Source organism: Anser brachyrhynchus (genome assembly GCF_964034855.1).
Source record: "Anser brachyrhynchus genome assembly, chromosome: 2".
In the NCBI taxonomy this organism is placed as follows: domain Eukaryota; kingdom Metazoa; phylum Chordata; class Aves; order Anseriformes; family Anatidae; genus Anser; species Anser brachyrhynchus.
The window spans coordinates 103031948-103057969 of NC_137695.1; the positions used below are offsets into that span (position 1 = coordinate 103031948).

A 26022-nucleotide genomic window follows, 5' to 3' on the forward strand; every position below is an offset into this window, starting at 1 on the left:
GCCTCGTTGACAGTTTATGCCAGGTTAAATCGACTGTGAGACTGACGGTAAGACTGAAATCACATAAGACAGCTAAGCTGGTCTGACAGCAACCTGCTGCCGTCATTTATTTTAGACAACCATCCTCTTTGAGTGCACCAAAACTGCAGCAGTCTCTGCCTGCCTCTGTACATGCAAACAGTGGAGGATAAAATTCAACTCTTTCACTGGGCAGTAGTGACAAGGGTGGATCATTGTAACCTCCTAAGCAAGAAGCATGTGTTTGTCAATCTTCTTATTTATTTTTTTTTCCAGGTGGAGAAATAAGATTTTTAGGTGCTGCAGTTGTATTTGATTTTACCGGTCAGTTCATTGTTCTGTTTAGCCAAAAATGAAAATGAATACCACAGAAACTTGTAATATTGTAAGCCAGGCTTCTGTATTCTATAGCTAGCAGTTGCAGGTTGGGGTAGGCCTTAAACTAACAAAAATGAAAAAAAAAAAAAAAAGAATCTGGATCTGGAAAATAGGATTGAAACATTTATTTTGAAAGAAATTCTTTTTTTTGATTTATTTGATTCCATTAGCTTTTTTTTTTTATTTTTTTCTTTTTTTAATGTGTGGGTTAAATTAAGTTTAAATTATATTTTAAAAATACTTTGGTAACAAAATATGCTATCAACAGTATCATATGAGTAAAATTGTAAAAGAGTGGAAGCTGAAGGATTTTAAGATTTTTATTTTTATGAAAGAAGAACTGTAAAACTTGCTTAGTAAATGGTTTAGGTTTCTGAATTCTTGTGCAAAATGTATGTCATACAGTCTGAACTGATACATAAAAGCTGACTGAAATGTCTTGCCTGTAAAATTTTGGGGACTATCAGGTCTAAACAGAAGTAAAATATACAACAAAGAGCATAAAGGAAAATTAATTTTGTGTTTAACAAAAAAGAATAAGGATGCTACTATGACAGTTCTGTCACCCACCTCCTGCAAGACCTTTCACTGTTTTTGATTTCCTCGTCTTAACTTCCTACCTGTTATATTACCATATTAAGGCTTTTCACTCCAATTGCTTGTTCAGGATTGCCTTAGCAAAGAACTGGAGTTCTAGAATTGTGACCCAACTCATGAAGTGTGAAAGGTGATGGTTAGGAAAACTTTGTGTGGAAATAGGATTGCTGATTCAGCCCCTGTCTCTCTGTCTAACAGGGAAGTGAAAACACCAATTCCTTATCACATACTTAAGACACTCCTTACTTCTCAACATGCAAGTTTGTGAAATTTTATAGCAGTCTTGATTTGGTGAGGAAAAAAAAAGTATAACTGTTAGAAGCTAAACTTGCTATTCCCATGAAAATGCTTTTTGTTTGCTGCAGCCATCTATCTGAAGAACAACTAAAGAAACACTGCTTCTTTCCTTTGTGTTGAAAAGAGTATTGAAATTGCACAAGTGAGAAATATGTTTGTTATTTTTTTAAGCTTATTATAAAATATTTCTTCTCAATTAACAAAAAAACCAGAAGGACTTTATAGAGTATTTCTCTCCTCTTTTCCACATGATAAAAAGACCGAAATGAGTTCTTTTCAGTATTATCCATTAAGACAACAATCAATATAATTTGCTTATTTAGTAAGACTCAAGGGAAGGATGAGGACTGTATTTCCTATAACACATTAGAACATCAGAGTGCTTGTAATAATTGCTATGAGATAAATTCAGGCTAGTGAATTGTGTAAATTGGATGGGTTCATTTAAACTGCTTAGAAGTGACAGTTTATTACTTTTGCTACTTGTCCTCTATTTTCTTTACGTCCATTGCATGTTTAGGTAAAATCTGGCATAGAGGTGTGCATTTTTACATTCTTACTGCAGCCTTTGTTTTGTTGTTGTTGCTGGTGGGTTTTTTTGTTTGTTTGTTTTGTTTATTTTTCTGTTATGTTGGTTGGTTCATTGGTATGTTGTATATGATATATTTTAATAAAATAGGACAGCTATGTCATAAATTCATATATCTAAGCACCAGAATATGAACTCAGGCAATGGTTGTTTTTGTTATAGTACTACAAAATTGAGACATTACTAAGAATTTAAGACAAAGAATATAGAAGTAGGTACTTATATGTTATCATAATGAAATGTAACAATAATCTTTGTTGACTTCATAGTTCTTCCCACTATGAAGGCTTCTTATAAATTATAGGAGAAATTATCTGTCTTTCAGATAACTTCAGAACAACCAATAAGGGGGAACTTCAAGACACTGCATTTTTAGGTTTCCTGACAAAGTAGTTAAATGCCATTACTACCTATGTGAACTTTCTCTTTTACCTTTAAGGTAAAATGAAAGTCTACCAGCCTTATTAAAATAAATAAAAACAATAATAATGAACCTGTTATAATTCAAAATAATAATTATAAATAATAAAGGTGTTTTCATTTGGCTATAACAGAGTCCTATCATCAACATGCAGTGCATGCCCACTGTAGTGTGCCAACATATCTTGTCATGAGACTGGAGTTGACTGTTCAAGAAGAAATGGATTCAGCTGTGTTGAAGTTTTGTTTTAAACAGCTAATCATATGATCACACAAGTGGCAACTTCCCTGTAAGAGGATGGGACTCTAGTACTATCATCTTTAACCCTCCTTAAATTATACTACAACTGCAACCTGACTTTGAAATATGAAACAGTCCATTTGAGAATAGCTTTAATTTTAATAATAGATACAGTTCTAGTGTTCTCACTCACAAGAAATACGCTATGTGAAAAAGAAACAGAGATCACCAAGCGAGAACATGAGAAGTGGTTAAATAGGAATGGATAAAATCACAGCTCTTCTTGAGTAGCTATTCCTTCAACAGAATGGACCGTATCTCAGTTTCTGAACTTGTAATATGTATGTAAATTATGTATCAGGAAAATCAGGAACAGAACAAATAAACATATACACATATATATATATTTAGTTTCGAAGTAGAATACACTGTATTAAGACTAAGGTTTTGATAAAATTTGCTTGTATGAGCAGCTTTTAAACAGCAGTTGCACCTAAAAAAATTGTTTAAGTGAAAAAAATCTTTCTTGGTGATATGTGCAATTTCTAAAGAAAACTCTTTCAGAACAGATCTCAGATATTTTTATGTGTAGAGAACTAAGACTTCTGACAAATTCTGTAGTTTTTGCAAAAGTAGCAGTTCCCCAAAGGCTTTTAGGTCCAAATTTTTCAGACAGAATATTACTGTTGCTTACAACACCTTGTAATAGAGAACAGCATATTTTTGATTAGGATACCTCATTGTGTGATGGAGATACAGTGTGTATTTCCAGGTCCTATTTTTAAGAGTGGCTGTGAACTACCTATGCCAGTCCTAGAGGTAGCATATATTAATCTGATATGCAAAGCTGTTCCTACTAAGCAAAAAAAAAAAAAAAAAAAAAAAAAAGGTTTTGCTTAGCAGGTTGCAATTTATCTTCTATCCAGGATAGTTCTATACCAACATTTATAACTCGCACATGCATACAGGTATGTATGTATGCACATGACTACTTTGGTGTTATTTCTTTCCTTCCTTTAAAGCTCTTTGGCCAGAGGTTCTGTATATACTGGAAATTGGTGAAGAAGTTACAGTGTGTTGTCTGTGTACTTTTAGATGGAAATATGACTAATCAGAGACACTCATGTCTGTAGGTACTATTACTGATTTTTTTTTTTCTCCAAAAAAGGATGGAGGAAGGAATGAGAGCTGGTTCAGCTTTGTTTATTTTTTCCACTTCCACTTTAGAAAAATAAGAAATTATTTAATTCTGTTGTATGAAAACTGTAAGGCTGGATTCTATTGTGTTATCCATATATTATTCAATATCTTCATGTATTGTTTTATTCACTTCAGTTAAGGAAACCCTATCATTATATTGTGTTGTTTTTACAAAATACGGATATATTGTGAGATGGAGGTAGACAATCAATATGATGTGCTGCTTATGAAATGCTGTTAGGTTAAGTTTTTATTTTTATCACAAATAAAATTGTTTTGTTTTCCACAACTTGCCAAAGGCAACTATTGTTACTGTCAGAAAGCATGAATTGAGATGGCACATTGTGTTGTGATTTTACAGTGCAGTTTGTGTGACTTTTAATTACATGGATGAGGGGATGAAAGACACGGACGCCTGATGGCTCTTGAACAGGAGACATTTATTGCCATTTTTCACCACTACCTATATTTTCCCCATAGCCCCACGTGCTGTCCATGCGCCCGAATCTGTCATACAATTGGTTAGAGACTCTCGAACACGTGCCTCAAGCCAGCCAGCAATTGGCCACTGCCCAAAGCTCATCTTTAACACTGGAGCCAATTTACTTTATCTCGACCTTGCTCAAGTTTTTGTTTCTACCGCTTGTTTCCTCATTATCTCTAATTAAGGGATGTGTGAAACAGTGCAAAGCCACCTGCAAATTCCTTTCCCACACATGGATTTTTTTTTCCTATTTCCTCTCTACCTTTTCAGTAGTCAATTTATTATATATATATAATATATATATTATATATTATATATATTATATATTATATATATTATATATTATATATTATATAATATATATATATTATATTTAGCTTGTTCTTTGGACTTGATATTGCAGTTGTACCTGTGATATATTTTGTTAGGATGTTTCAAGTACTAAAGCCCAATTTCTCCCTTGTGTCTATGGGTGCCTGGTAGATTTAAGTGTCTTGTGACTATAGGTGTCTGAGATTTAGGAAGCCAAACCACTCAAGAAGCTGAATTTATCCCTGCAGGTTCATATAGTTGTTATGGAAACCACACTTCTGAATGTACTGATTTTTCATGGTTAGTAGCACACCATATTTGAGACCATTAACTTTTGTTGCTGTTGTTTGATCTTCCTTTAATACAAAAGGAAGTGAGGAGAAAATAAGATACACCTGTGTTTTTATAATTTCACTCATTCGAATACCTCATTGGCAGTCGAAGTTCTCACCTGTCATGGTGTGCTCTGCTAAAGGGTAGCTGAGAATTGAAGCTGGAAGTTTCAAAGCAGCTGACAGAAGATTTAGGGTCTACAAATTAAGAAGAAAGGGAGTCTGTATGTAATTCTAGTAGAGTTCTTCAGGGTAGAAACCTAGAAATTTGGCATAGAAAGAGGTCCGAAAAGAAAATCGTATCAATTCTCCTGCTCTAAAGCATGCCTAGTACTTAAATGTTAAGGCTTGCACGGTGTAACACATTGCAATGTTTTTCTCTTACAAAGGTTAAAATATTTTTTTTACCGGGAGTAGGACAGTAGGACTCCCCTACAGGGAATAGGACAATATTTCTACTTTTTCTTCTTTCTAGTAATTTAAAGGCTGTTTCATAAACAGTAATGTCCCCAACTAGACACAGATATTTGCTGAAAATGTGTAAGTCATGAGTAAAGTGAAGCAGTTATTTTGTATATGTGATTCACAAAGTTGTAGTTTATAATATCAACCACTTTTTTGTAAGATCAGTCTATTATATTAATAGTAGTCATTCAGTAGTGCTTTACCATTTTACACTTACACACTTCATTTTTCAGCTTCACCTTTTCACCAGTGCATGATTTGACAAATATATTTTGGTGCTGCTCAATAGCTTGCTCTATTCTGGTCATTCTTACTCCAGCCAGCATGAAGAACTGAAGCAAGTAGGAGTGACACTGAATTGAGATCCTTTTCCACCAGAACCCCGTAAATGTTGCTAAAATTTTTTACTGTTATTCTGTCTCAATAGCAAAATGCAATTGACGTGTAATGCAGAGATAATGTTGTAACAGGTCATTCCATGTAACAACTTTCCATAGCTTTTTGTTTGCTTTCTTGTTTGTATACCAAATGTTGAAATACATTACTGTCTACCACTATGATGAAATTGTCTGGTAAGGTCTTCGCCATGCAGAAATGTTACAGGCATAAGGATAGTGATTCTGATTCCAAAACTAACCTTGCCAAAATGATTACTTTTCATGTAGATCAGCTCACTATGCAGTCCTACACCTAGCTTTGAAACACAAAAAATAGAATAGTTCATTTAGAAGGGACCTAGAAACATTATCGAGGCTATCTGCCTGACCACTTCAGGGCTGACCAAAAGTTAAAGAGTATTATTAAAGGCATTGTCCAAATGCCTCTTGAAAACTGACAGGCATGGGACATCAACCACCTTACTAGGAAGCCTGTTTCAGAGCTTGACCACCCTCACAGCAAATATTTTTTTCTTAACAAAGACATTTTCCTAATAAATATTTTTTTTCATTTTCCCAAACAGAGGAACAACACAAACAAGAAACAAAGATTTAGTAATTGCTTAAACTAACACTAACAGAAATCTGGGCAGCTAAGCCTGAATGTGCCTAAATTCTGTGCTTGCCTGTGATGAACTTGAAATGAAGAAATTTTTCTGAAACCAATAATTTTTCAAGATCTTCCCTGTTCTACATCAATTCTCCAGAGAGATCTGGCTATCATTGCCATACAGCAGCAAAAGCCAAGCTCTTTTCCGCTTCTATTCTCTCACTGTATAGTTTTAATAACAGGTTAGTTTGTAGTTTCTGGTTTAGGAAGCCCCTTTGCTTTCTAAGCCAAGGGTTGATGGAGCTGCAAGAGCAGCCTTCTGCTACCAGAGTAAAGGAAAAAAGCATTCTCCTTCAAAACCTTTATTACCAGTGTCAGAAACAGGAAAGGGGGTAGGTAAATCTTTGATGTTATTTAAGGATCACTTTTTGGGGAAAAATTAATAAAGTCTTTATGAAAGTTCTATTAAGAGTGGCCTCTAAGGGTTAAATTAATGCCAAAGGAACATGGATATATTTAATACAAGTAGTGGTCTGTGAGAAAAAGGAGCAAGAAAGCCCTACTTGCCACTTACAACACACCTCTATAAAAGTCATTATGGATTGGCTAGCTTCAGAAGATCAATTAGTTAGCAGTTAGCACCTTTGAAAATGACTTATAATGTAAATACAATCATGGCTGACTTTCTTCAGGCTAGAAGAACTTCTCATTCAAAATTATCTATATAACAAAACAAAGATAATAATAAGACTGTGAAGCTTTCCTACTGAAAGTGTCTCATTTTCAAACAAGCAGGGTGAAATATAATAATAATTTGAGGAAGAAAGCTTACAGAAGGTCCAAACACCAATATTTAGTGGTGGTAAAGGGTGCTGAAAGGGGTTCTGGAAATAGAAAACTTTAATGTCATATATTTTATGTATTTAGGGGTGGGGGTGGTTGCTTTTTGTCCAAAGTGGAATGAAAATACTGTACTAAAGGCTGATATAAAGTGGTGGAGAATAAATAACATCATCAATGCCCATGTAAGAAACATGACAGAATAGGCATTGTTACCTACTGACTAAAGTATACAACAGCAAGATGGGCAATTCAATACAGAAAATGGAAGAGGTAATAGGCAAGAGATATAAAAAAAATAAAAATTTCTGATACTCTAAGAATGTATCCTGTCAACTGTTTTTTGCTGCTTAACTGTGCCTAACAGGGATACAGACCAAATTTTGATGCTGGCCAAGATTAGGTTCCTATTTGTTGTTTCTTTTTGTTTGTTCATTTTTATCTGTTAGATTTTCTAACTTGCAGACCAAACATCCCAGAGGATATCTTCAGAGATAATGAAAGCTCTCTAAGCTGTTTCATCCAACTTACTACAGGTGAGTAAGACAGTGACAGATAGTAGTTAGTTATGACCTGATGACAGCTTAAACTGTACTGGATAAGTTGATAGTCTCCTTGTAGCAGACAGGTATTCAAATCCTAAAAGCTCATAATCACCTTGTGTGAAATAGCAACTAAAAAAGGTGCTATGAAGTTTTGGACTGATAGGAAATAACCTGCTACCTTTACTCTCTCTTCAACCATAGATGTGAGACAGACAGCAATAGTCTGCTGCTTAAAACAAACAACAACAACTCCTGTGATATTTTTAAATATTTTTAAATATCACAGGATAAATAAAAATCTCATAAATAAATTGTTTCTTTATTACTTTTAAACAGGTAAGGAATCTCATTTTATCCTTACATTTACGTTTTGACTTAACACTGCTAAAGAGAGACAGCAATTTAATTCAATTAGCATTTCTTGTAGAAACTACTGAATTCATTTTAATTTGAATACCCACAATCCAATTTAAAGACGCTTTATGGTAGTAAAATGAGAAACTTCTAAACTAAATTTGGTCTAGATTCATACATCCTTGACACTAAAGACAACAGATTTTTCACTAGCTCATTAGTGTTAAAGTCAATGCAGGTAGAATGTGAAGAGATGTTGATTATTTATTTCTATGTGAAGGATTTTAATTCTGTTGAGGTAGATTCTTTCCAGCAGTTAGAAGATGGCCCACATAAGATAGAAAGATAATTTACTGAGTGGGATTCAAACTCTGGATATTTTACACCTACTCTAACAATGTTTAAAGGTAGAACACATCCTATAGAAGCACAAGCCAAGTGGGCAAGTTGAATATACATGTAGAAAAAAAAAGGTGTCAGTTACACAGAACATGCACTCAGCACAGACTGCCGTCAGAAATGGTGTATTCTAAAAGACATGTACAAATACAGTAGTTTATGCCTTGGTTCCATATAAATTGTTCTATGAAAATATGCAAAATTTTTTTTAGATGTGGGTAGAAACTTATTTTTTCTAATTTGCATTTGTTTCAAATATTAGCTACCATCCTGACTCCCTAACACAACTACTTTATCAGTGATCCATCCTACAGAATGATGAAATAGCTTTCCTTTTGCAAGAAAGAAGAGTGAGGAAAAAAGAATAAATATATAAAGGCAGAATGTACTGCAGTTCAAGTCTTGCAAACATTTATGTGTGTTTGTTTTTTTCTTATGTCAGGCCTGGTTGTAAGTCCTTTGAAGAGCAAAGCAAAGCCTAAATGTCAATATATGGAAAGGGCAAAACTGATTCTACAAAAAACATGGTCAAATATGAAGTAACCAAGTGCACTGCATATAAGAGACAGAAGACAAAAGCCTTCTTAATAAATATTTGCTAGTTATAGTAATTATGGAACAAATGTTTTTTAAAAAGTTAGAGGAAAATGTATTGTTCAGCTGGAACCTATCAACAATATCAACAACAACAACAAAAGACATTGAAAAGCTTTCAATTAATATATTCAAATTCCAAAAGAAGCTGTATATTAAACTGCTGAAGTATTAGTCATATGTTTGTTGTGGTAATTATTTTCTTCCTTATTAAATAAACACTGCTATTTAATTCGTCATTAAAAGTCCAGTTGTTCAGTAATTAGTGATACAATTTTAAATGAATGACATCATGATACATTATTTCTTCACAAGCTTCCTCAGTCGTGCCATAATTGTACTGATGACCATTGATCATATAAATGTTACAAGACTGTTGTTATTAAAACATATTATAAACAGCTATAAAATAATGTTTTGTGGTAATCTTATGTCTTGGTACCTTTCCAATCATTTTTTTTTTTCTTTAATTTGAAAATCATCTAAACACTTACTGCCAGGTATAGATAAGATTTGGAATAGTTTTTTTTTTAAGACATTCTTTTCTTAGTTTCTGGTTCACAGAAGTATAATAGGAAGTATTTTTTCTTTTCATTAACCATGTATTTCCCTTCTGTGGAGAATGGCCTTGAAAAGTGATGCCTTTTTTTTCCAATGCATTATAGATTACAGTATTGGGATTCTCTAAAAGCCTCATGTGGAGAACCATGTGGACAGCATTGACTGCTCTAGTATGTTATTGGGCTGCCAGCTGCTCTTCGTGCCTTCCTTGCTGTCATGTTGTTTTACTCTCAGCAGGAAAGGACTTGCAGGAAGAAGCAAAGAAGTGTTTCAGCACTGTTTTTTGAATCCATTCTAATTGCTTTTTTTTTTTTTTTGTTCCTCACGTTAGAGGAACGTTAGTTTTATTAGCTCACTTGTGGCAGAACACTATAATTAAGTGGCAACTGTCTTCTGACTTTGTTCCTCCTGCTGACACTACACTTCATTTTAATATCTGCTGTTAAGCTAGGCTCTGTAAGATGGCAACATTTCAGGGTACAAATGGGCCTCAGTAAGGCACTTGTTATTTCATTGACTGTAAACTTCTTTATAGGATATGCTTTGATGAATTTTATTCATAGATAAATTCAGTTATCATTTCCCTCTTTCTGTTCACTTTTATTGCAGACAAATTTGAGATTTTATAGCAAAAATTTATTAACATGATTGGACCTAGTGTGAAAATTGAAAAAATGGGGATTTTTCAAGTGGTAGCCATTATGATGTAAAATGTCACATGGAATTTACGTGTTGTTGGTTGTTTTTTTTTTTCCTTTGTAGTTTTACTTATAAATGTATCAGATGTACTTGTATGAAAAATACAAAGTTCTATCATCACTATTTTATAAAATAGACTTTTTCTATTCACCTGTTTTATTAGTTTACAAAAGAGAGTAGATTAACAGTGACTAACAAGATCATGTGCCACAGTGGAAAAATTATACAGGTATTCTAAAAAAAAATCTAAAAACAATAGAAACAACAACAACAACAACAACAACAAATTATTTGGGAAGTGGGAGGAATCCTAGGGGTTCTGATTTAAAATTCTCATTATAATTAGATAAAAATTGAGCATAGCTATATACAAAGGCTAAACAAGCCTTGTTAGCTATTTATAAGTGAATGTATAGGTTGTATATGTTGCCTGTCATTGACAAAAACACTTTTCTATTTTACCATCATCCTTTTTCCATACGAGGGGTCTTTTCCTGTTGTGGTACTCTGAGACAGCTGTGCAGATCCAACTTAGGAATTTGTGTTTGCACTTTTTTTCACATTTCACATTTCACATTTGTGAATGCCAGAGCAGAGTTATGAAGATCCTCATGCAGCAGTCCTTCCAGAAATTATTATGAGGCTGAGTGTCAGGTCTTTGCCCTGCTGGCTGAGCTGGATGAAACCCAGTCTGAGATCACAACACCCTCTGTCCCAGAGCTTGCAGCACTGCGGTGGTGGTGGCTGGAGGTGGATGGATGAGAACTTCAGCTGAGCCCCGCTCCCCTATTCCTTTACTATTTCTGGACACACTCGAGTCAGCAGAGTGAGATTTGTATTTGTGCAGAGCCTTGCATCATGTAGCAGCAGCTGAAATACAAGATTGTTGTTTTTTCTAGGCTACCCATACAGTCAGTAGAAAACAGAGAATGTGTAATGTTAATGATGTGGAAATTTTCCTATGTGTACCCTTTAATTCAGCTATGAAAAAAAATTGTCAGGAAACTCTGGGCAAATGTTTATTAAGCATTCTGACAGTTTATAATAACAATGGGTCTTTGCCAAATATTTTAGGCTGAGATTTCAGAGGAATAATAAAATAGACTAAAGCAAGACTGATATACAGATATACAGAATAGGGAAGGACAGATAAGTGTCTTTAACTGGACTGTGTATTTTCTATGTTGATAAAACTGATTGGTTTTGACAAAGCTTTTCAGAACTTGACAGTCTCAAATTTTAACTATTATGGCTCTCTGGAAAAGAAAATTATAAACAAGAGTACCTTTGTACATCAAAAGAAATATGTGCTTAGGTAACAAAAAAAGTACTGACAACTGGAGGGGAACAACGCTAATCTAAAAATCAGGTGGAATGTGGACTCAGTGGATAGTCTTTGGATAAGGATGACATTTGTCTCGTACTCAGGACATTTGCTGTTTAAATATATTTGGTTAAAATAGTGCACATTTAAATCAGTTACTTTTGTTTTCTTAATCTCTAATAGCTGTTCATATGTCCCTGACTCTGAATCACTTTGAATATTATAAATAATATTTAGGCCTTCATACTAAGAAATATATTACCTTGAAAAATCAGCTTTCTCTCATCAGTATTTAGGAAGTGGTTTTAATTTTCTTTCTTTAACAGAAATCTGAGATATCTGAAGTACTCAATTTGTTTTCTACCATTTCAAATTCAATTGGTTTTATTGTGGTATGGCTTCCTTTAGTGAATGGTGGTGGGTGATGGTGAGAGAATTATTTACTGTCAATTACAAAGTCTGAGTGGCATTAATGGGTAACCCATACAGCTAGTGAAGTCCCCAAAGTAGGAGAACATTATATTAAAATTGGCATCTGCCTACACTGGATTTGTTCTGTTCTGCCTTTTACATTAAAAATACAAAAGCACAGATGAATCCAATGAATTAAAAATAAGCTGTTCATTTGGAGTTGGGATAGAGACTCAATAGGTAATAAATGTCAAGAATAATTAGATGAAATTTTGTTCCTTAAGAAAATATTTCATGCTTATGTTTATATGGCATTTTAATTCTAGCTACTGTCAGATTCATCCACAAAGCACCTACTTAGAGAAGCATTGCTTGCTTACAGAAATGCTTTTTGCTTTCCTATTTTTTTTCCACTTTTTATTTTACCTGCGCCTGTGGTATTGCCATAATGACTGATTTGTCATCAGCAGTGAAAACATATACATAAAAATTCTGACTTTCTCAGATGCAGGAAGGAAAAACACCATTTGATAGTGTACCTATTTTTTTCTGGATCTGGATTATTTCTTAATTTCAAATTTCAGCAGCCTATAGAGAGTGATACCATTCTCTCCTTTAATAATAATAATAATAATAATAACAGCAACAATAATAATAAATGCCAGAGCCTGTCTTGACTTCAGAGGTCAAGGTGGTGGCAATTCCACTTACTTTTTTTTTTTTTTTTTCTTTTTTTTTTTTTCCCAAGAAAACCAGAATCAGCATGAAAGTGTTAGTTTAGGAAGATGCAGAAAGAAATGTTATGGAACCAGCTTGCTAGTGTGTATGCTATGGTTTGTTGAGATGCAATCTTGACTAAGGAAAATGTACAACACTCATCTAATCAGTACTGATCAAAAAGGACCAAGCTATGTCTTATAATTCCTGTTAGCAACCTCACACGGAACCATCCATGTAGTTCTGGTACCTGTCTTATTCTGGAGCTTTCTTGGGTTTAAGAACATGGTATTAGGTCATTAAGCCATAAAGGAAAAATAGTACCATAGTAGAATAATAATAATAACAAGAATAAAAATAGTTTCTAACAATAAAAGCTAGTGAAAATCAGATTGTACTAGAAGGAATACTATTTACAACCCCAAAACATCTTTAGGTACTAGGTTACTGTTTGTGCATAAAGCTGGGTCAAGACTAAACTTTAGATAGTGCTTGACTGAACTGCAAACTCAGGAACCATTCTTAAAATAGCAGGAATTCTATGGGGTCATAGGATTGCTCTTGTATGCAATCAGATCCTATCTGAAATTAGAAAATAGACTTCACTCGCCAAGGCGATCAGCTGCGGGCAGGTGCATTCTGCAGCCGAGCAGGAGATGGTGGCGTACGGGGGGTGTTCCTGAGCCAGGGCAGCCCCAGGGGAGTGCAGAGACCTGCCAGGGGCCAGCAGCTTGTGCGAGAGGGGCTGGCATGGTGTGAGTGGGTCCAGCAGTAATGGTCCACCATTAGCAGCCCCTGGAGAGCACGAGTGACCTGAGCAGGCCAACTTGGTGGCACAGCAGCTGGTGCAGGAGGGCGCCCCTTGAGGTAAGGCCTATCCATGGGCCGAGCGGGAAGTGCCAAGTACGCCTTAACCCCGCACCCGGATCTGCACAGGCCATGGGTGCACAACCTACCTGATCCTCAAGGCAGAATGGTGGGCACTTGTCTCAGGGCAAAGGCTGCGGCCCTGGCTGTGTGGTCTGCACCAACTACCCTGGTGGTGTTTGATGCCTCCACTGAGAGAGAGCTTCCAAGGGGTGAGGCCGCAGTGCAGACTTCTGACCGCTGGAAGTGCCTAGGTCTGTCCCCTGGGGCAGGGACAGTGAGCAGACCTGCCTGCAAAAGGTGTGCCCAGGTGGAGGACCTCCTGCAGCAGGTGGCTGAGCTGCAGGAGTTAGTGGGAAGGCTGCGTAGCATCAGGGAGGCTGAGGATGAGTTAGACAGCTGGATGCTAGCACTGTCTGCAGGGGACACTCAACCCATGGCCAAACAGTCAAAAACTCCCTCACTGACACTCACAGATGGGAGAGGAGGCAATAACACTGGAGGATGCAAGCTGGCAATGACAAGGACCAGCAGGAGGAAGTTTTCTCACAAAGCCTAAGGTGTCCTTACAGAACTGCTTCACCCCTCTGCAGACTTGAGGGGTGTCACCATGGACACCCCTCATAGACCCGTAGCAGGGGCATGTAGCTGGGTAAGGTCTGCTCCCTGCATAACAACCAGTCCAACTAAGAAAAGGCGATGGGTCTCAGTAGTAGAATACTCTCTCCTGAGAGGTACGGAGGTGCCCGTCTGCTGACCTGATCTGCTCTTGAGGGAATTCTGCTGCTCACCTGGGGCTCGTGTCAGGTGTGTCACCAAGAGACTACTAAACCTCATACAGCCTAAGGACTATTATCTCTTGCTGTTGTTCCACATGGGCACCAGTGATGCAGCCAGGAGCAGTCTGAGGAGTGTCAAGAGGGATTTTAGAGCCCTGGCAACAGCAGTAAGGGACTCAGGAGTGCAGGCAGTTTTTTCATCAGTCCTACTGGTCAAAGGGGAGGGGATTGAAAGGGTCAGTCAAACCTCGTGAATCAACAGATGGTTGTAGGACTGGTGCCACAGACAGGGAGGGGTTTGGTTTCTTAGACCATGGGAGTCACTTTGAGAAACCTGGTCTGGTGGGGGCTGATGAGGTCCACAAGTCAGAGCAGGGGAAGACCATCTTTGGTCACAGGCTAGCCAAGCTGTGAAGAGGACTTCAAACTACAGTTGGTGAGGGAGGGGAATCTCAGTCCATCCCTCTTCTCCCAGCAATAGATGCCCAGCCCTTGAAGAAGGGTCATGGGTCAGCAGGAGAGCACCTGAAGAGCAGCACAAAGAAATTCTGGCCACTCCAGACAGTAGGTCACCTTCATCAGGAGCCCAACTCAAATGTCCTATGCTAACAAACTTAGCATGGGGAATAAACAAGAGGAGTTAGAGATGTATGAACATGTGCAGGGCAATGACCTCATTGGCAATACAGAGACATGGTGGAATGGCTCCCATGACTGGAGTGTTGAAATGGAAAGATGCAGGCTCTTTAGGAAGGACAGGCAGGGGAGATGAGGAGGGGGCATCACCTTCCATGTCAATGAACAGCTGGAGGGCATGGAACTCTGCCTGGGGATGGTTAAGGAGCTGACAGACAGCTGATGGATCAGGATTAAAGGAAGGGTGGGGACAGGTGACATAGTGGGTGTCTGCTAGAGGCCACCTGATCAGGAAGACCAAGCTGATGAGGCCCTCTATAAACAGATAGAAGCAGCCTCAAGTTGACAAGCCCTGGTCTTCGTGGGGGAATTCAACCACTCCAATATCTGTAGAGACAGCACAGCAGGGCATAGGCAATCCAGGAGGTTCCTGGGATGCATTGATGACAACTTCCTTCTCCAAGTGATAGAGGAACCAACAAGGAGAGGTGCTATGCCGGACCTCATTCTCACCAACAAGGAGGAGCTGGTGGGTAATGTGAAGCTCAAGCCTTAGTTACACTGACAGTGAAATGGTACAGTTTTGCATTCAGAGGGCAGCGAGTAGGGAGCACAGTGAGCTTGCTACCCTGGACTTTGGGAGAGCAGACTTCGGCCTCTTCAGGATTCTGCTTTTTAGATTACCAGTGGACATAGCCCTGGAGGGAAGAGGGGCCCAAGAAAGATGGATAATATTCAAGGATCACCTCCTCGAAGCTCAGGAGCATCCCAACAAATAGGAAGTTGGACAAAAACACCAGGAGGCCTGCAAGAATGAACAAGGAGCTCCTGGCTAAACTCAGACAGAAAAAGGAGTCCTACAGAGGGTGGAAGAAAGGACAGATATCCTGGAAGGGATGCAGAGACGTTGTCCAATGAGCCAGGGAACAGGTTAAGAAATCCAAAGCCCTATTAGAATTAAATTTGGCCAGGGACATCAGGGCAACAACAAAGGATTCTATAGGTACATCAGTGATAAAAGGAAGATTAGGTAAATTGTGGGCCCTTTCCACAAGGAAGCGGGAGCCCTGGTCACCTGGGATATGGAGAAAGCTGAGTTACTCGATGACTTTTTTCCCTCAGTCTTCACTGACAAGAACTCTCACCACATAGACCAGGCCCTAGAAGGCAAAGGGACTGGCAGAATGATGAACCACCCACTGCAGGAGATGGTAGGGTTCAAGACCAGCTAAGGCACCTAAAGGTGCACAAGTCCATGGGACCTGATGAATTCATCCATGTGTCCTGAGGGAACTGGCAGATGTAGTTGCTAAGCCACTGTCCATCATATATGCGAAGTCAAGGCAGTCTGGTGAAGTTCCCACTGACTGGAAGAGGGGAAATATTACCCCCATTTTTAAAAAGGAAGAAAAGGAAGACCTGGGAAACTACAGGCCAGTCAGTCTCACCTCTGTGCCTGGCAAGATCATGGAGCAGATACTCCTGGAAACTATGCTAGGGCACATGGAAAATAAGGAGGTAACTGGTGACAGCCGACATGGCTTCACTAAGGGCAGATCACTAAGGGCCTGGCATATCTGGTGGCCTTCTATGGTGGGATTACAGCATTGGTGGATAAGGGAAAAGCAACTGACATAATCTAGCAGGACTTATGTAAAGCATTTGACACTGTTCCCCATGATATCCTTGTCTCTAAATTTGGAGAGACATGGATTTGATTGATGGACCACTCAGTGGATAAGGAATTGGCTGGATGGTTGCACTCAAAAGAGTTGCAGTGAACAGCTCAACATCCAAGTAAGGATCAGTGACAAGTGATGTTCCTCAGAGGTCAGTACTGGGACTGATGCTGGCCATGGTGACATGGACAGTGGGATTGAGTGCACCCTCAGAAAGTTTGCCAATGACAGCAAGCTGTGTGGTGCGGTCAACACACTGAAGGGAAGGGAGAGATGCCGTCCATAGGGACCTTGACAGGCTTGAGAGGTGGGCCTGTGAGTACCTCATGAGGTTCAACAAGGTCACGTGCAAGGTCCTGCATCTTGGTCTGGGCAATCCCAAGTACACATACAGGCTGGGTGGAGAATGGATTGAGAGCAGACCTGAGGAGGGAACCTTTGTCAGAGAGTGTAGTGGTAGGACAAGGGGTAATGGCTTTAAACTAAAAGAGAAGAGATTTAGATTAGATATAAGGAGGAAATCCTTTACACTGAGGGTAGTGAGGGACTGGAACAGGTTGCCCAGAGCAGTTGTGGATGCCCCATCTCTGGAAGTGTTCAAGGCCAGATTGGATGGGTCTTTGAGCAACCTGGTCTACTGGGAGGTGTCCCTGCCCATGGCAGGGGGGTTGGAACAAGATGATCTTTAAGGTCCCTTCCAATTTTATTATTCTATCATTCCTTAAAAAGGTGAATGTAATCTGGGATTAAATTAATGATTGTTTTGGGACATTTGATTCACATTCCTTCTTATCTCCTTGAAATGATACTATTTCAGCATGAGATGCTCATTTTGGACTGAATGCAAAACAAAATTTCAGCTATTTTTTCTATCTCTTCTTTTTAAAAAATATATTTTTATTTGTTTATTTTTGGGTATGAAGATCATCTTTTTCATTTAAAGAGGATTGTAAGTGAGAAATGAGCCATAATTACAGATGAGATCTTAAATTTATAAGCCAAAATAATTAAGCAAGTATTTATTCCATTTATGCATTGGTTTTGGAAGTTTTACTTGTGTGTGAAAACAGATGGTTTTGGATGGGTAGTTGCTCCTAATGTGTTCTGAAGAGGCAGATAAAATGGAAATAACTGGTGTTTAGAGATGTTGCTGTTATGTATTTGCCAGTTAATACCTGAGAAACATTCTTTATTTTTATTTGTAAAATTCTGAAGTTCTAGCCCACTAAAATAGTGCTTTTGAATCGTGTTCCCTTTGACCTCGAAAAGTCAAAAGTTAAATAGAGAAAGACCTATGGATAAATTTTAGAAGAATGAATTGCAAAACTGAATTCAGGCAAAAACAGAAGCTATGATTCAATGAAAAATACTTTATTCACTTGAAATGTTAACTTTGAAAAAAAAAAAACACTTTGAGTTTTTGAACTCTGCAGACAAAATCCTCTTAGGTATATCACCAGATATAAGGCAAAGAAAGGAAGCAGTCCTTTGTAGCCTAGAAAGACAAATAAAAGTTGAGCACAATAAATGCATTTAGAATTCTGAGTGGGGAATGAAAGCTAGACTGAAACTCATAACTCAAGAAATAGGAATTATGGTGGATTCTTTGTCTCCAGAGATTTTTTTAATTAAGACTGATTTAAAAGACATTATTATTCAAAAAGAAACTGTGTAAAATTACTATGGGTTTCATAGCTGCAGAAAGTCTAAATGATTATAATGGCTCCTTCTGGCTTTAAAATATGTGCTCATGAACAAAGAAATGAATTTTCAAAGGTGTAAGTCTCACTTATTGTCATTTATCCGTATAAAAATGCCAAAGGGAGTCATTGAGGCTAAGAATTTAGATTAAAATTTAAAAAAAAAAAAAAAGAGATTTAACATTTATATGAATCTCAGAAACATCAAGAATTATACTTAAAGTTAATAATAAGAAGGAAATGTTAAGCCTTAGAAACACATTTAAATCCTGAAATATAACTCTCTGAGCTCAGAATAAGAATAAATTTAGAGAGAAAGATATTTTTATTCTTTGTCTTTAAAAGTAGCCAAAGAAGAGTGACTGGCCAGCTCTAGGAACACATATATCATGCATGAAAAAAGAGTCAATATTTGAATGATATAACAGAATTCTCCAAGTTTTTCTTTTATTTTTTTTCATTTTTTAATGAAATAAAAAGAAAAATAGAGCTAGACACTGCAAAAAACAAGATCCTGTCTTTGATTAACCTTGAATCTTTTTCAGCCAATTCTTTCTTATGACAAAGTTGTTCAATTCGTCAGATGATAAATGCAGGAACTATTGCCTAACCCCAACTCCTATGATTATAGTCAAACTCATTAAAGCTAATCATAAATCAGTCTGATAGAGTGAAATATTTAATTAGCCAGAAAAACATTTACTTAGTAAAGGCCATGGACCTCTTTAGTCCAACTTACGGCACAGTATATTTAAAGCCTTAAATAAACAGAGGAAGAAGTCAATATTAAGAAAAAGGAATCTGCAAGTATGGTACGATCATTCTTAGGCTTATTTCTAAAAGAAGCCATAGCAAATCAGAAAGCAACTTTACATGTTATGTGGGAAAGCAGTTCAGTATGCCAGATATGTTTGCTTTTTACATGAAAGAGCCACTAATGAAAAGGAGATGAGAAGCTCCAAAAGAATATGCACTGTTTCTGCAACACGTAACTCAGTGTAGCAGTACTCCAGGTGAACCAGAGCTTTGATGCATGTCTGCTTCTTTGAGGGAGAACAACCGAGACAAAAAACAATTACCTTTAGGAAAGATAGAAGAAAAAAATAAATTAAAAAAATACTTCAAAACATATATATTTCCTCTACAGTGTCCCCCCTCAGGGTGGGGTCTTGCTGTCACTCCTTCTTCCATCCACTCACTTTAGTGTATTTCTGGGTTACAAAACTCCTCTGGAAACAGCCTCCTGACAGAGGTCTCTCAGAGGCTTAGATAAAATACTCTGTAAAACAGCCTGGACAAAGAAGCAAGGCAGTCTTTCAGGACTACTCCTGAAGAACATTAGGACATACTACATGGAAGGGAAGCATTGGTATTTTTGGTTTTCATCCCTCAGTTCTTTAATATTGTCTGATTCAGCAGATAATTGTCTTGAGATTACTGTCCTGCTCAGTTTGCAGCTGGGTTTCTCAACATTCAAAATTAATGCCCTTGTGGCCATGAAAAAAAATTTTTTTTTTGCTGGTCTAGGTTTGGCCTGGGGGACCAGGAGTAAGACTGGATCTCAGCGTGGGCCCCAGAACTGACGGGTTGAGATCCCTTTGGTCTCTCCTCTAGCAACAAGGAATGAACATGAATTGATCAGTTCCAATTCAACTTGCTATAGTGTAATGCTACTGAAATACTACAGGAGACATGTCTTTCCTGGAGCAGGTCCTGGTTCTGTATCCCTATGCAAAAGCATTTAACTTTATAAGGTACAACCATTCCTTTAGGAAAAAAAAATAATAATAATAAAAAAAAATAGGTGGGTATTTCATAGAGTGAGGCTGTTTCTGGGCTCCTTTGGTGCCATTGCACTGCAATAGAATACTGCAGACTTTTGAAATTACTTTGTTCATTGACATTGGAAATGACCTTGCTCTGTGTATTCAAGAAAACTGCAAAACATATACAGCATATCAATAGCGATATTCTGTACATGCTTATGTCTTTCTAGATATAGCAAATCTTTGTATCCAGAACATCATACAAGCAGAGCTCCATACACCTGGATGAATTCAGTAGCACCAAAGAGGAAATAATAAAAAATAAATAAAATAAAACAAAATAAAATAAAATAAAACAAAATAAAATAAAATAAAATAAATAAAATAAAATAAGATAAAATAGAATAAAATAAAATAAAATAAAATAAAATAACTACTTTAAAAAGAACTTCAAGAGTAATTAAAAACTGTAAATGCAAAGATGAGATGTGTACAAATAGATGTAAATATTTCATGTCTGTTTAATAAATAGAGAGAACATATTTAAATAGCATATTGGTTAAAAGACAGAAACTCAAGAAGGCAAAGCCTACAGCAGTGTTTTCAATAAAATTTAAATGATATGTTTTAAACCTTTAATATCTTTGAAATTTATAAATATATGTTTATATATGCTTATATAAAAATGTTTATGAATTGACACAATTTAAAATGGTTTGGTTTATTTTATCAGAAAAAAATGCTCTTTATATCATCTTTTAAATTTAGCTAGATTCACTTTCATTTCAATTTTATTAGAGTGGTGGTGATGGAGTTACATTTTCACAAAGTAGGCAACATTTGGAAAAGGTTACTTTTTGGATTTCTATGCTTACTTTAGACTGGCACTGTTTAACATCTTTGACAGTGACATGGACAGTGGTATCGAGTGCACCCTAAACAAGTAACACGAAGCTGTGTGGTGCTGTCAACAAGCTGTAGGGAAGAGAGAGATGCCACCCAAATGGATCTTGACAGGCTTGAGAGGTGGGCCTGTGAGAACCTCATGAGGTTCAACAAAGCCAAGTGCAAGGTCCTGTATCTGGGTCGGGACAATTCCAAGAACAAATACAGGCGGGGTGGAGAATGGATTGAGGGCAAAACTGAGGAGAGAAGGACCTGGGGCTGTTCATAAATGAGAAGCTCAACATAAGCCAGTAATGTGCACTTGTAGCCCAGAAAGCCATCCGTATCCTGGGCTGCATCAAAAGTATCATAGCCAGCAGGTCGAGGGAGGTCATCCTCCCCCCTCTATTCTGCTCTTGTGAGACCCAGCCTGGAGTACTGCATTCAGCTCTGGGCCCCCCCGTACAAGAAGCCCATGGATGTATTAGAATGAGTGCAAAGGAGGGCCATGACGATGGTCAAAGGGCTAGAGCACCTCTCCTGTGAAGATAGTCTGAGAGAGTTGGGGTTGTTCAGCCTGGGGAAGAGAAGGCTGCAAGGAGACCTTATAGCAGCCTTACAGTACCTAAAGGGAGCCTACAGGAAAGCTTTATCAGGGAGTATAGTGATAGAAGAAGGGGTAATGGCTTTAAACTAAAAGAGGGGAGAATTAAATTAGAAATTAGGAGGAAATTCTTCACTCAGAGTGTGGTGAGGCACTGGAACAGGTTGCCCACAGCAGTTGTGGATGTCCCATCCTTGGAAGTGTTCTAGGCCAGGTTGGATGGGGTTTTAAGCAACCTGGTTTAGTGGGAGGTGTCCCTGTCCATAGCAAGGGGGTTGCAACGGGTGAACTTTAAGGTCCATTCCAATCTAAAGCATTCTATAATTTTATGAATTCTATAAAATGTGCATGTATTTATTGAAATTGTTCATGCTTATTCTCAAAATAAGTAACAATCTGGAAAGGGTACAAGTAGAGAGCAGATTAACATTTCTAGGAACTGTGGTTGTGTAAAGTGAATTAAATGAGGCTGCCAGGGCAGCTGGGAAGAAGCATGGTAGGTGGATTAAAAGAGGAGCATTGGGCTTTGATCACAAAATATATATATATATATATATATATATATATATATTTAGCTACTGTTAGATGAATATGAACTTTACAAATGTTTTAATACACTTATAATTGGTCAGGTATGTTTACATTTTACATATTGTTTTATTAACATAGATGAAATACTCTTACAAGTTCTTTTTTGGGTTCAAGTTACTCTGATTCAGGTAAGATACTTGCATTGTAGCTGTGATGGTGTGATAATGTAGTAGTAGTACTGATGATAGTATAAAAGTTGCAGAATGAAATCTTCCAGCTATGTTGTGGAATAATTCAGCTTCAGAAGGTTCCCCAAGATGTATACATTTTTGAACAAGTTTCATCATGTTGTTCTTCAAAGCTTATATTGAGTGAAGGAGACCTGATGAAAATCACAATAAGCTTTAGCTTTGCAGGAAAGTTTTTGTTATAATAATAATTAAATCAGCTACTCTTTGCCCCCTGGATTCTGCTTAATAATCCTATGAGTGTGATGTTGTTTCATGAGCAGTTCAGCTGCTTTGAACCATCTCAGAAAGCTAAACAGCAATAGAAAACCAAAATGAAAGAGTAATTTTCTGCTGTGTTAGGTTCCTGAACAGCAATCAGATGTGCACCAGTGCAAGAGAAAGGATGAGGCTGTATCGTTTCCACAGTAATTCTAATGCACCTTCTCAGTCAAATATCACTAGAGTACCAAGCATTAGATGGACCTTAAGTATGCCGATAACCAGCTGCTGAGTCTGTCTTTGGGCTAGGGTGATTGATGAATTTTTAAAAGGGAACTGTTGCATTAACAAAAAGAAAAATTTGTTGCCTATTTTATTTTCTTAGATTTTAAATTACCCCATTGTTATTGGATTAATATTAAACAAAGTATAACTCTTAGTATGGATGCCTAGCACAGCAAAAGAAAATCAAATCCATAAATAAATAAATAGATAAATAAATAAATTAGAAGAGAGGTGGTTTTGGTGGGAAAAAATCAATATGGAAACCTTGTTCAACTGTTAATTAAAAAATAAAAAATAATAATTTTGATTTTCCTTTTATTTCACAGCAGGAACAAGTTTTCATTCTTTCAATTTTATTTTGTTTTTGTTTTGTTTTGTTTTTCATTTCAATGATATCAAATAAAGTACTATTGGAATAAGTCGTGTAGGTTCTCTGTTTCCCCTGGCTGATATTCTTTCATTATAGGTGCTTAAAATATATTATAGTTTAATTGTTTTCCTATGTGTCTGGACTTTAAAACTGGAAATTTTGTAAATGTCATCAGAATAAGAAACTATTAAATTCACTGTCTACTGAATTTGAACTGGTCTTATTTTAGTTCCTCTCATAAAACAACCCAGACATTTAGAACTGTGTATTAGTCTACCACATCTTAGTGATGCATTGCCTTGGACAGAAGTACCTCATCCTGTGTTAGATGAAATTATATTGGCATCCTGGCCTTGAACCATTCAGTGTTGAAGGCTCATTGGCTTTGATATGCTTAGGCCAGCTGACGGATGGTAGTGTGCTTCAGAATTCCCTGTATTTTACATGCATAGTTAATTAATCTCATTCATATGGTTATTCTTAAAACAAACACTATTTTTTTTTTTAAGTGTAACTAAATTTTAAGTTATTGCTACATTTGCCACATTCAATCCTAGTTTATCTGCAATCTTGGGATCTAGGCATATATTTAGGAAGAATTGTGGAAAAAAATGCACAGCTTTCTGCAGTAAATTCATTTTAAAATGGATAGATTTGTTATGTCAGAGATGACAGGGATTAAGGTCCCCCAATCACTTTAGCTAGAAATATTTTTTCTTCCTACTCACAGTCTCCTTGCCCCCACCAACAAACATTCATACAAATAGGCTGAAAATGTTATTGCATGAGTAATGATGTCTTATGAGGGCTGCATTTTCCTAGCAGTTGTTTAAGTGCAATTATGTAGTCAGTATATGAAACTCTTTTTGGCTTAACCACAACAGTTGTGGAGGTGACTTAATAAAGACTGTGCTTATTTAAATTAACACCACAACCTTTTAGGATATCGAGTGGAATGACAAAGAAAGAGATGATGTAAAAGATGACCCAGGTGTAAATCCCATCTAACTCATGCTCTGCTGTGCATTGAGGAGCATAGTTTTCCAGTTTTAGGCATTTAAGGGATAAATTACTCATAATTGGATGCAGGTTTGTACACTCAAATTTCCCATATTATTTCAACACATGCAAGAAAACTGGGTGAATTTTTTCACTCCTGAATATGAAAGTCAAGAAGCCCTCCATATCCAGGAATTTGGAACTGCACCAAAATTCTGGAGGCTATCATCTGAAATGTTTTTTTATATTCCTACTAATCTAATTTCCACTACCTGGAAATAAAAAAGGATTTTCACCCCTCAGTATGTAACTTGACTCAACGCATATTAATTGTATTCCACTGTTGCAAGTATCACAGGATGGTACTAAAGATATTATGAGGAATGAAACTGAGATTTTTGTGCATCCCTCATCTAGATTACCTTTCTTCAGAGAAGAATATATCGTAGCCAGAACATGAGTTTGCAATTCATTAGTATGTTGTGTGGCTGAAATACAAAGCACAGCTTGGACAACAGCAATATTTAACAGTCCTCTGTAATGTCTTTCCTTTTGAGATAGATTTACAGTGTTGTTTTTTTTGTTGTTGTTGTTGTTTGTTTGTTTTGTTTGTTTTGTTTTGTGTTTTATCTCCCCACAACATTTTTAAGAGACTCAGTTCTTTTAATCTTCATAAAGGCTTTTACTGTGCTTTTGTTCAAATATAATCAGTCATGTTGGAGCACTTCAGTTTCAGGAGACTTCCTTTCCTCTTCGTGTAATTTATAAATGTAATAAAACCCTGCAAATAAAGATCTTAGAAGCTGTAAACATTATGGCTTCATTAAGCTGCATTTTTGAAGCAGGAAAAGCTACCAAGTAATACATAGAAAGTCCTAGGTTTCCTATGACATCTGTAAGCCTATCAAAAGATTTGAAAATCAGATTGAAAGACAGGTAGGGTTTATTTCATAAAATTCAATTTCTCTCATATTTCTTTTATCTATTCTTAATCCCTAACAGATCATATAATCCAACTATTATTTCCAGGGCAATATTTGCACAGTTATCATCAAAACCTTTGCACAAATCATTTTCTAGGTGTATGGTTTGTAGAATATTCTGGCTATAATTTCTTAAACATTATGTCTGCCTTTTTGTCCATTTGTACAAACACACATGTAAACTTTTATCATTATCTGTAAATCCTACCTCTTTGCAGATTCTTTTTCACTCACTCACTCCTTTTTTTTTTTTTCCCCAGCAGGGACAGGTGCATGTCTTCCACTTTTGCTGTTATTTGTTTGGTTTTGTTGTTGCTTACTACTGCACATATTTCTTATCCCAGTATTTCTTCAGTTGCATATTTTAGTGCTTAATGGGGTAAAATGCCACTGAAATAAAATAGAATTTTTTTATCATTTCTTAGATAAGGATTTGCAATGTTCCTAAGTGTATGAAAATTGTGAAGTGCACCCTTTACTTGAGGTTTTGTTTTGATTTTTATTCTTTAATTGCAAACAAAATCTAAGTATAAAAGCAGTTAAAGTAAAATCAGTAGAATAAATATATTTGATTGAAGGTGCTGTTGAAAGCATATAATGCCAGCTCTGCATGTGATTTCAAATCTATACTTCTCATATAATACTCCATACCCACAAGCAAGAAAAATCCTAGCTTTTTTTCTCTAGATAAGGTCTATGGTTCCTAGCTTTTAACAGTTAAAATA

The 26022-nt window shown here is 36.7% G+C and overlaps 1 long non-coding RNA gene across 2 annotated transcripts; it reads left to right on the plus strand.

Annotated features, from left to right (window-relative positions):
- Positions 1–6722: 6722 nt before the first annotated feature.
- LOC308190128 lies at positions 6723–9655 on the plus strand. Of its 2 annotated transcripts, none has more exons than XR_013946924.1 (3): positions 6723–7433; positions 7610–7696; positions 8901–9655. It is a non-coding gene; the product is annotated as an uncharacterized lncRNA (long non-coding RNA). The 2 variants fall into 2 exon arrangements; XR_013946925.1 differs by having other exon boundaries at positions 7626–7696.
- The last annotated feature ends 16367 nt before the right edge of the window (positions 9656–26022 follow it).